The sequence below is a fragment of the Zerene cesonia genome, chromosome 17, assembly GCF_012273895.1.
Source record: "Zerene cesonia ecotype Mississippi chromosome 17, Zerene_cesonia_1.1, whole genome shotgun sequence".
NCBI classification, from domain to species: Eukaryota; Metazoa; Arthropoda; class Insecta; order Lepidoptera; family Pieridae; genus Zerene; species Zerene cesonia.
In genome coordinates this window covers 992,885-1,005,904 of record NC_052118.1, presented here as the reverse complement: position 1 = coordinate 1,005,904, position 13,020 = coordinate 992,885, and the positions used below count along the sequence as shown (strand labels likewise).

Here is a 13,020-nt window from a genome sequence, read left to right as displayed (position 1 = left end):
CTACCGATGTTTTGATGTTATTTAGTTGATTATTTCTCTAGAGTTTTGTTATTAGACATTGCAAGCAACAAAATTTGATACTACTTAAACTAAAAGTTACAATGAAACTGGTGGAAATCTATTTAAAATCTCAATACAAATGTCAGATCACATTCATTTAAAATCTCGGAGCAAATATGCACATCCGAAGCTTTATTTATACTAAATAATTTGTTTTACACCGTTTTCCATCCAACATTCTGAAACCGAGCAAACCATAAAATAACACTTCTAAATAGTCATTATCCTGAACCATTAAAACAGACTCCTGTTAAAAGTGCCCTAGTAAAATAAGCAGGTAATGTAGGCCAGAACGTGACAGGTGCGCTTAAAAGCCTCCGAGATTGTATGGCTCAAGCGATTGCTTGCTTATCCGATCTTGCGAACAAATAAATATACTTATCACGTAACTGCGAGCCTGGGTCTGTCGTAAAACCTTTGATAACGTTTGGACAAATGCCTGGAATGGAATGCAGTCATGTACAGATTAAAAATGGCGTTGATTATAGACAATCGTTTGTCTGTGGTTTATCCAATATTATGCAAGTTACAGTAAATAACGTTCTCGTGTGCGTGTTCTATTTTCGAAACTGTCAAACTTGGAATAGATTATAATGATTATAATTTTACTATAACAATATATATTTTTTTTTTTTTTTTTATGGAGATACCCAATAAAGAACTCATTGTTTACAAAGGCCATTAGCGAATGTACCCATTAGTTTAACATACGCAAGGACTAAAATATAATAATACACATAATAAATGATAACTATTCGAACGTCCAACGATGACCATAGAGTATACCGCCCGTAGACAGCATTGTCCGAAAAAAATGGCCCGCAATAGCTCCCCGCAGCTAATCCTATTTGCTGGGGCAAATAAATTATATGGAGCGGGTGTAATGAGCGTGGACGGTCCTGGGGCGAAGGGGCATCCGATTTGTCATGTTATGGATAGTTACGTGGATGTATGCATCGACATATATTGTTATTATTGTAGGAGACGAATAACTGAGGTGTTAACACAGTCGACATGAATTCTTGTGAATATATTGTACATTTTTTTTGTTTATTACCTAGTTACATATATACAACGTGTTTAATCAAGTGATTTTAAACCGCGTCATCAGAAATACCATATTTCCCGAGAAATGTTCAAAATCAAAAAGAGCAAACACTAAATACTAATTAAAAAGCGTCGATACCTAGTCTGTGAAAAATCAGTATTGAATATCAAAAAACGTAGCCCAGAAGGGTTTCGCCTTACAAAATATCGCGGTAACAATGATTAAAGCAAAGCTAATATTACAAAAATGTCTAGAAACATCTCAATCCGGCCGTCTCAATATTTACAGTATCGGATGGCTGTCGCCGTAAATATTGATCGATTATGAGTGTCGCAAGTAATAGCTGTATAATAGCAGCCTGTCTTGCCGTCTTGCGTGTACCCGCTGATTTTAGATTATCGTTTTATAAACACTCTGTTCGCTGATTACTCTGTGTGATTTTTGTTCACGTGTCATATGTTTATGAGCGTTATAGTTATTAGAAGTGATGTTAAAATTGTCTAACAGACTGATGCTTAAAACGAAGATGAAATAAGGTCACATTTTGTCAAATTTTGTAATTTGGATCGTGTACCAAATTGATTGAGATGTGGATGAAATACTTTTACGATTTATGTAGAAATTAAATATTCAATCGATAACATATTCATCGGTGAATTGATCAAAACCTGCAGATATTCAAATAAAAATTACCATATATTTATATATACACATGAAATTATCACCCACACCAAAAATTACGATATTTTAATCGCATCAAACGCAGCCCATTCCGGTTTATCTAATCAACAACAAAAAAAGTGCGTAAAAAATTGGCAACAATTTCAATAAAGCCTCAATTTCACGGACGCGTTGGCTCGAACGCTGGCACAATTTAATAGGACTTCAAAAGGGCTGCTGATTCGAAGCACAATTCTATCAGCTTAGTGGTCTATCCCGGTATTATGTGAAGTTATCGCGCGCCCGAGGGGAGCGGGCGATGCAATAAAAAAATAATATTCCCCTTTATGTGCGCGTAACTAGCTGTTAACGCGATTTCGCAGTATCTACGTCTTTATAATCATTTTTGTGTATTCAATTTTATAGTAGCACACGGCCGGATTCATAGATGGCACTGGATTTTAAACAACGTCGTAGTAAACATTGTGAAAATTTAAAAATTATTTTGATATCACGCCGTTGCGAAGTTACAACCACAAAGCCCTTTGACAATATTTATAGCGTTATGTTTAATTAAAATTAATTCCATATAAAGATTTTTGATTCAAAATATAAAACAAATCCCAACGTTAGCTCAAAGCAACTTGTGCACGGGTGCATTTATAATGAAGTTATTAAAAATGCACTCTAAAAGTATGAAATAGAACTGTGAAAAACTTGTTTCAACAACAAAACTTAAAAGAAAAGCTGTATACTAAGCAAAAGTTTTAAAATAACAACGCGGCGGGCATCCATTTTGTCGTGGGCGAAAAAGGCGCGAAAATAGTGCCCTAGGAAAATGGCGCTTGTATATTTATAGTTTCAATTAACGGACTTTGCACGCTTCGCTTGGCGGACTTAAACTCGCTAACTGGTACGTTATTAGAATAAATAAAACAAATTCGCTGCGAAAAAAGGTTAACAAAAGAAAGTTTAAATGCTGAATTTTTGTCAGCGAAATAAATATGCGAGACGTGTGTTCCCGTTTATACTCTGTGGCAATTAAATCCTTGTTCCAGAATTTTTATACAAATTTGTTTTGTCAGAAACAGTTTGGGAGTAACTACAAATTCATAAAACGATTTCTGTTGTTACACCAATTTAAATTCTTTAATAAAATTATCGATTTGTTTAAATAAATAAGTGGGAAAATGCTATAAATTCCGATTGACGTCTAGAATTACAAGGTAGGCGTTAACAGACCAAGGAATAAAATTTAAACGCAGTCAATTTAAATGCGTATTAAATGTACATAAAATTTACAGTCACACATAAAACTCTATGGCCCGAAAATTAATACGTCATTCGAAAGTAAACGACTCATTTGCGAGGCAATAACCAGAATTTAAAGATGTCGATGTAATCCATTCAACATTATTTCAATGAAATAATCAATTCATGGGTGGTTGAATATTATAACCCAGTTAAATTACACGTATAAATTTGAGAGCAAACAAAAACTGTATTAATTATCTGTTCACGTTAAAAAAACTGTCAAACAGCCTACGTTGACAGCGAAAAGGGCGGGAAAGTGTCAAAATAAATCGTGCAGAATCCAGCAAACACAGCGCCGTACAATTAAAATCAAGCAATTTCGCTTAAAACGCTATTTAGCGGCAATTACGCCGCGTCATCGGCCATTGTCCAGGGCGATTACGCGTTTCGCACAATGGGTCCAATCGGGGCCTTAACGAAGCGCCGCGCGCCGGCACTCGGCGAAGACGTAATTTGCGGTACAAATTGCAGACGAATTTCGAACTGCGGCAAGTGCTTGCCGACGGAGTTGGAATCGATGGGCAATTTGCTGGCGGACAAACAAGATGTCTGCGCTGGCTGACGTTTTGGATATAATTTACCCAGTTTCGAGCGAGTCTTGGCTGTCTGAATAGGTCAAAGTACAAAGCATAATAAAATTACACGTTTTATGTACTGCTGTATCCTGTCTTCTGTAGTATACTTTCAAGTATATACAGAAGTAAAATAGTGCGTAATTATTGTACCATTTTGCTCAATTTATCTCATAATTTTCAAAGCAGTAGTGATCAGAAATATGTGATATACTTTAATAAAGTTACAGAACTAGTCCGTTGGGACTGACAATCCGACATAAGGAGGTATCAGGCGTTAGACCGACGGCCTCAGATATTCTCTAAGGTATATACGTGTAACACCGCTTGCTTCCTGATCCCATCCCATTGCTTTTGATATTATTTCTCAATTTTTACTATTGTTCAAATTTGTGTAGTTGGGAGATCAAAACTAATTCTGCATAGGATTTTAATATTCGTTTTGTAGTTAATTTAAATTAAATCTATTCTTTATTTCATCGTTAAAAGACAAGGAACACCTTCCATTTAATTTTTATTAGTGTGATCGTACTGTCAGTGTTTTTCCTATCTTTATTCCTTTATCTAGTGTCTCAGTCGTTAGTCTGTATGAGCTAGCCTACCAAGCTAAATCATCATCATCATCTGAGGCTCTACAGCCGCGAGTGGGCCTTGGCCTGATCCAATATTGTTCTTCCAGCTCTCTCGATTCCCTGCCCAAGCTCTCCAGCTTTTCACACCAATCGTTTTCAGGTCCTGTTCGAAGCCATCTAACCATCTAACCACCAAGCTAAATAACCCGTAATAAATACAGTCCAACATTAACGCGTTATCCAAAGATCATAATAGTTACCTAAAGTACAGGGGCGGTAATTATGCGCTGACAAAAGCTCTCTTTGTAAGCGCCTCCAATAATGGCATCAACTTTACTAATTTCGCCATGCCGAGCCCAGCCTTTGTTCTGCTGTCTTTTATAACTAGCTAGTCTACTATATTAATAGAAAATAACTATAACTAGATGTAAAAAGATGCTTTTGTATTCGTGTCTGTGAAAAACGATAGCGCTTTATTACTCGAACTACTAAGTATCAGTTTGGATTATTTAAAGCAGTTTCCTTAATATCATTTTCATAATGACGATATTTGCATGGCAGTTAACCCAAAGTATTGTTAACATTAAAATCTATAAATGTACTAATTTTATCCACATATGTTCAGCAATCACTACTTATTATATATGTTTGTAATGTTTTCACATAAAACTACTGGACCTATTTTAAATCTTCTTACTCCATTAAAAAGCTGCATCAATTATCAATATCATCAATAACAGCACTATTACTAGAAGAGAATATTTTTGCGATATATTTTATGGGTTTAATCCCATGACGTAATAATCAACAAAATATTGATGTTGCTACAAGGTGGAATTACTGAACGAAACTTCAAGTCAATAAGTCGGAAATTGTGAAAGTTATATTGTTTCGTCATCAGCGAGTTTGATTATATTAAATGTGAATAAAGGGGATATCGTTTATGCTAGTATGCTGATGGTTGATGTGCTGTCATTGTTTCATGGAAAATAATGTTCATGAAATTGGTTTCAACCTTATCTCACATAGAATTTGGGAAGAGATCTCTTCGATCTTCGGGAAGAGAGATCTACCTATACTTATTTCATACATAAATAAATGTGTTTTTCATATATAAATGTGTTTTCGAAGACACTTATTTCAAAAACATTAGTAACAAGTCATCAGGAATAGAATAAAGACTATTAGACTATGCTATTATAATACTGCATTGTTAATTTATACGCCTTTTTAGAATTCCTATAAGCAATGTATGAACAGTGAGTTTCCCAACAACTAGTATGCGAGTGTCACACTCCAATGACCGAGCTAAAAAAACAGGATCATTAAAAATGTCTGCTATGACTAAACATCTTTATTATAACCGTAATGGCGTCGAGTGTATTGTGATTCGTCGGAAATTTGCTTTTTACAGCATCCGAGGACTATTAAAGGCTAAATTATACAAATTCTCTTCATTAATTATAAAAATTATAACAGAAAGGGAACAGGCGCGATATTTTATTGTGTCGTTTACTTGAATTATTCGCGATCTCCCTTTGAATACATGGGTTTAGTATTTATAGATATAATAGAATAAGATTACATCTATAAATAAATGAGATTTAAACGACCTTTTGCAAACTGAGAGATTATAACGTTTGTTTAGTTATGCATGTTTTTTGATACAGTAATTTCATAATGCATTTTTGAAATTTCAATAGAAAATCTGCAAAAAGATTACCGGCTACATTGAAAAACTTGAGAAAACGTAATCCATATTAAGGAGTAAGCAACCATTCATATACCAGCGATCCGCCCCGGCTTCGTCAGTGGTACATATATCGCTGATAGCATTCAGGGGAAAGAATTTTTCAAATTAATCCCTAGCTTCTGACATTAGCGGATTCAAACAAATTGTTCTACTTTATTTTATATATTATATATATATATATATATATAGATTGTTAAAACATACAAGTACATACAAAAGCTATTTATAGCGATAAAGACCTTAAAAGGCGTGCATAAATGCGAGCATGAGAGCTTTTCATTGCGCTGAAACTAGCAATATGGCGGAACTAAAATAAGAAAACGATTACACAGCAAGAAATATAATGAAAGTGTGTATTATTTAACACAACGTTGTAGGTAAGCCGGCGTGTGTCGGCGCGCATTATGCTAAATAATACATAGGATCGCGGCATCTACCACGCTGCGATGTCAGATTATAAAAAACAAAGAGGTGAAATGCATTGTTTTAAACGTGATTTAATGGTGAAACGTTTTACCTTTAGTCCGTAGCATTTTTGCGGTGAAATCCTGGTGAATTAAAGCGTTTAACTTCTTTGGTGTGTGCCGAGGATATCAGATTAATGACATAGCTTTTTATCTACTTAGCTCGATAGATACATATATCTTTATTTTATTTGGTAAAGGATTAAAATGCTAAATATTTCTATTTCATACAAACGGCCATATAACAGGCTGAAACGTTCCCAAAGCTATATAACATTGATAATTAAATAGCCACCAAATTAATATACATACAATTCTCAAATTGTGTCCATCTCAATTAAGATCGCCGCTCGAGGCCCGAGAGACCTCAGGACCAGTACGGAGATGTCAAACTCAGATTCATTAAAATTGTTCACGCAATTACAAACCCTATAGAAAAGTACCTTTAGAGTTATAATTGCTATTATAAATAGCGGCGTGAGCAAAATACTTCAAGTTTAAATGGCAGTAGCGAAACGATAATTTTTCTCACAACATGAAATGAAATGGGTTAATGAAATTAAAAAGCATTATATAATTGGTTGGTATAAACACACTGTATAATAGTATACGAAACGTGACTTAATTGCTAAAATACTAAAAGTGCTTTCTGATGTCTAATTATTGGATGAAGTGGAAAAATTATTGAACTGATCACAGCAAGGCATATTAATATAATACCTTACTTAATAGCACGTAACATGTAATATGATGATGTCATCGCCACGTATGAACCGACACGGATATAAGCTTATGAGAATAGGTCATAGCCTACTTTGTTGATAGGAAAATGCTATGTAAATAATTAAAATTGTGCAATATTTATCATATCTTGATATGCCAATAATTCTTTCAAACGAAACAAACTTGAATTTTCATTTACAAAGTCCAATTAAAACCAACGAATACCACGAAATAAATAGTAAATTGAGTCTATTTTGCAATGAACACTAAAGCCCTAGATTCTTGTAACCGAGTGCCTTCAGCATTAGGTCAAACCTCTTAAGTTAATTATCTGACCGCGCTGTTTTTCAATTTACACTCGATTCAATAGAAATTGCTTGTTAATACGACTCACTGTTAATTCTTTTAGTTTAACTGGACGACTGGACGTGATAATTCTGTTAGTTCGTTTCGATAATGAATTGGTATGTTATTAACGTTTTATATTAGAAAAAGATTGGGTCACAGATGTTTTAGAATAAAGTTTGACTCTTCTGAGTGTAAGTGAATTTTGGAATTATAAAATGTACCAAAGTAAAATATCAGAATACTAAACGAGTTACAATGTAAATAACAATATCCTCATACTCGTATAAATATGATTATTTCGCAAGATACAATCCGTAAAACTTCCTTTTTAGTTTGGTTGAAAGTTATTTGACACTAGATTCAGGAATTAAAGCCTGATATCAAACCCTATCACGCAACGGATAATAAAAGACAAGAAATCAGACACTAGATACTAAAAGGCCAGAATGGACCTATATACATCATGAACAAGGTTAGGCAATTTCGGAGGGTCGTGTTACGTCTAATGCACACTAAAAACCTTTGAAGACGGATTGAGTTTCTTTAAGAAATAATGTGTAGTAAAGATAAAAATGGAACAATATAAAAAATCTGGCTTACGGATATTTCAGAAATTCCAAAACGAATAAATAAAGCTTTACCAACAACACTTTACGATTAGAAAAAAAACAATTAAACTGTAGTTAAATTTCAGTTAATCCTATATTTCCATTATTCTAAATGTCAGAAAAATTTAAACTCAAAATTACTTTTACACATTTAAAAAAAAGCGTATAGACCGTCATGGCGCAGCTACAGCAAAGTGCATTACGTGCTCGTCACCCCATGATCAAATATCATCTATTTTTCCACTTTAAAACTACAACCCAGCTTTAAAACCCACATTTAGCGGCCAGTTACTGTCCCAAGGCGCTCGATCGATTTGCGGAAATTACATATATAAGTAGGCCGCAAATACAGATCTGATAAGTGGCTTTCCACGCTACTTGATTGATGCCTTCATTGTGACCCGGGTATTGGGTTATTGCTTCTTTTGGTATGACGTGAAGTGTGCTAACAGCAATTGGGATATGCTATATATACAAGACCTATTGGTTATGGAGCAACACGTGGGATAGGTTATGCTTCCAGTTGCAATGGCTAAAGTGATTACCATTTTAATCATTCTCATGCTGTTACATGTATAGTGAACTTATTTATGATGTACGTTTTCATGTTAATCATTTGATCTATGTTCAAAAAGTGTTTTCTTTGTTTTAGTGTGAGATGGTATGCTTATCAACAATAACAATCGCTATAATTTTTATTTTCCGTACACAATAAATGGGCAATGCGACATTTCGCGTTTCAGTAAGTTTATAATGAGCGGAATGTTTCTTTAAATAAAAAATTAACACCAATTTCAACCCGATGATTTTGTAATTAGGGGCCGAATCTTAATTAATATGTAAATCAAGGCTTAGTTCGCAGTTAATGTTAAGAAGTCGGTGTTATGCGAGTGTAACACGCGACGCTAGCATGGCCAGAAATACAGCAAATATTTCCAGTCAACTTGAATGAAATGTAATTAAAGAAGCGGTGGCGGTGGAAATTTTATTTCGAAATAGTTTGAGTTTGCGAAATTAATTTGGTGCCGTGAAATAAACGTGTTATACTCGAATTCATGCACATGTGCCATTGACATCGTGTTATTAATAACGTTCTGTCAACAATGTGTTATTAACAAATGATAATCGCGATGATAAAGCTTTTGGAAGAGGTTTTATTCAAACATTTGTGATATCTGAATGTGTGTGTGTGATTGATCAAATATTCTGAAACATGTGATTCCATTTGTAAAGATCGAGAGAATTCTGCCAAAATGTTGTACTAATCTGACAAATTAAAACGTTTCATGATTGATAATATTCGAAAGGTGGTTGATGTGTTTATAAAGACACAAATCTTGTTACAAAATCATGTGTACATTACATAAACGTTAAGCGACAAACTAAGCAATACTTTATCTAGAACACCAGTGGTCACTAACAGAAATCCCGACCGCACATTCGTTCTATAAATGCATATTCGCAAACAAACAAGCCATAAAAAACAATCACCTTAATCCAGCAGCGAGGGTTTAAAATATTCACTCATTAAAAACTTTTCAACGCGTAATGAAAATCTTATTGGACTGCAGCCGGGTTAAGGGGACAGAAATGGCCCGGGTAAATGTATTACGAATGGATCGCTGCCTTTGATTCGTCACATCAAAGACGATAGCTCTTCGCTAAATCGAATCAGGGAGCTTTGTTTCTAGACGGTAGGTAAATTTGTAAAGGATAGATCTCGAACGGTCCTATTGTAAAAATGCTGAGTATTGCGAGTTGAGTGTGCAAATAGTTGGAACTTGTCTATTGCCAGTAACGAATCGTATATATTCCATTTAATTTAGTTATTATCGTTTCAATAGTAAGTCTAGAACACTTATTTTTTGTCAACTCCAATTTGTGTTCATGTTTTTTGTTCATGCTCATGTTCAAATTTGTTATTACTATTCTAACTTTGCTTATTAGTTGCCATAAACACATTAAATATAATTAATTACGTCATGCTCCACACTAATGTAAATTTATATTTGATGACACAAATAAAGCATTTTGATTGGAAAAGCGACGAAAGCGCGATATATATCATACATTTATTTATAAACATCTGTAAGTAAATAAAGCGAAATTACCAATCAGACATTGACATATAAACAATAATTTGTATATTCTTTGATGTCAATTTTATAAATAGAATAAAAAGTATACAAACATCTTACTGCAATCAAAACTATATCACTTAGATTATTAATTGAGTGTTTATAAAATGAACAGAGAATTATCTCTACTCATTCTATACATCAATAAAGAACATATAAAATGCTCGTACATTTATCAATAACCCCATAATGCATAATCATATACACCTCAAACCTGAACCTATATAACATGTACTCGATATTCGAGTTAAAAATCCGAACAGTTGGGCCGTTTGCCAAACGCGACGTTACGTAACGGGCTGCAGTAATTTTAAGAAGTATATTGGTTTAGTTTTACACGGAGCTTGCCAACCAGGCCAGTATTAACCCGTGGTTTATTGCATTTAACTGGAGGTTATATTTAAGAACGCTACCGAATACAAATTAGCGAGCGTTAACTCCTGTTTGTGGTATAGCCGGGAGGAGGCAGTTGTAATGAGTGCAGGCATTCCCGTACACTTCATCCTTAAATACTTGCTGTGCAGTATACATATGTATATTGTATTGCAACACTCGGGATTAACATATGAAATGTTTTTGAAAGATTGTGTTCTTACGTTTTTCTTTTTTTAATGTGAAAATCGATGGTAGTAGTAATATTTCCATATTCAAAAGTAACAAAAATGCATTAAAATGTCTGAAGCAAACTATTTAATGTATATTAAAAGGAAATGAACAAAAGAAATAGGGTCAACAAATTATCGAAATACACAATTTACTTAAAGACATAAAGCTTTATTTTATTCTCAACTCCAAAAATACAAGGACCTAATTTCAGAAATAACAAACAGCAATAAACCTTTTTAGCTTTCGATATCAAATAAACAGGCTGCTTACGTATTCACGCGGCATTGTTTACGAAACGTTAAGATTTAAAGCGTAGCACCGTAGCGCCGTAGCAGCGTAGGCTTCACGTAGGCGTCACAATTGTTTTTACAAACTGGCAAGTGTCCAAGGGAGCTACGTGGTCAGTGTACTGATCAGCTGATTACGACATTGGGACGGTTAGGAGACTGTATTGGTTCTCTAACCAGGATTAACCAGAATCTTGGCAGAGGACTCGGCTGGAATTTCATATGTACTATATGTTCAGACAATTTTAGTAAATTCTTCGTTCATTCTATTGAATATTATGTGAAAACCACGTTTATTTTATCAAATATTATTTTTCTTCTACTTATTTATTAATCTGGTCTTCATTAATTTTCATTTCAATTCTCCGTTTCAATGAAATTCAATTCCTTCAGAAATTGCCAAACATCATAACATTTTCTATTTGTACATATCAGTTAGTGATTGAGTATATCTAGAAAAACAAAAAGCATACGACTCCAAATCCTTGTTACTCGGAAAACGAGACAAAAGAACAAAATCTCGGGCTGAGAGCTTAACCTATAGCCTCATATTTATATTGAAGGCACTATTTCCGAGGCTTCATTCAAGACCTACTTTCCGTCTTTACATTATGAACGAACTCTGTGAATGCTTTATGCGTCCTGTTTTGAGATCGGCTTTTTATTAATTGCAGCGAGATTTGAAGAACGAGTAATGAAGATAATTACGAGAGATTTCGAGGAATAATTCGGATGGAAAATTGCTTCCACGCCTGGATTATAGTTTGTACTCGAATAAAACATGGATGAACAAGTTAATAGCCGTTTGAAATAATTCTTATCTTCTATATATAATTAGCATTTAAATAATTACTATAATTATATTAATATTTAATTACAGAAGTAAAATCTGTTTAAACTGAAACGAATGTATTTAATACTTCTTGACATTTAAATCCTAATCTAATGTAAATAAATATAAAGTCGCAAGAATTTATTTAAATAAAAAGGAGAAATATTTCTCAATCTCTGAAGTTTTCCGTCTACATTCATTTCGTCGTAGCACTTAGCTACGAATCGCGTAGTCGCGTAGCGCACTCGTAGTATATCTTTTTCTATTCAAGTGCAGTTTACGTAACAGCAAAAGTTGCAGAGTGTTATCCAACTGCTCATGAAAAGATAAATTCTGTTAGTTACGAGGATTTATTTTTGAAACACCCGCTTTATCTTTATTTGTATAACACTGGGTTGGAGCAAAATATGATTTAAATGTTCCGATATTTATTCCAACTGGATACAATTTGAAGTATTATAAAATCTCTTACTTATTGATGCCTAACTGAAAGAGATTCAATCGACTAAATTCTCATTTATTTCATGGTGATTCGTAGCAATCGATTGAATAGAATTTGTTAAACTGAATAAATTAAATTAAAATATTGATTAAATCATAAAAATTTGAATAGATTGGTATCTATTATATTTTCAATAATGATATTTTCATTGAAAAAGGGACGAGACTTTTCTTGAGCTCTATTTAACTCTACATCGTTGCAAACATCACGACATGCACAAGACGTCTTCTATATACATTTAGAAGAGTGACATAACTTAATGATGGCACTAAGCCCAGTAATTAGGTCAGGCCACTTAATTAACAAGTGTCATTACGAATGTGCCCGGTGCGACTGGCGGCCGTTGACCTCGTGACGTAAGCGCTGGTGACATCTCGGTTTTCAAGTGCCCGAGGCGTGACTCTACGTTTGTTTCTTTTAACTTTAAAGGATCCTGTTTTATAAAGTCGTATTTTTTCGAGCATGCAACAAAGTAGCAAATTTTTATGCAGCCTCAAAGTTGAATTAAGGTACTTTAAACGTTAGCTATACCG

General features: G+C 34.0%; 1 protein-coding gene across 7 annotated transcripts in view; it reads right to left on the bottom strand.

The window, feature by feature from the left end:
• LOC119833510 (teneurin-m) overlaps positions 1-13,020 on the bottom strand; it is a 395,760-nt gene that overhangs the window by 31,971 nt on the left and 350,769 nt on the right. The gene's annotated exons all lie outside the window — the stretch shown is intronic.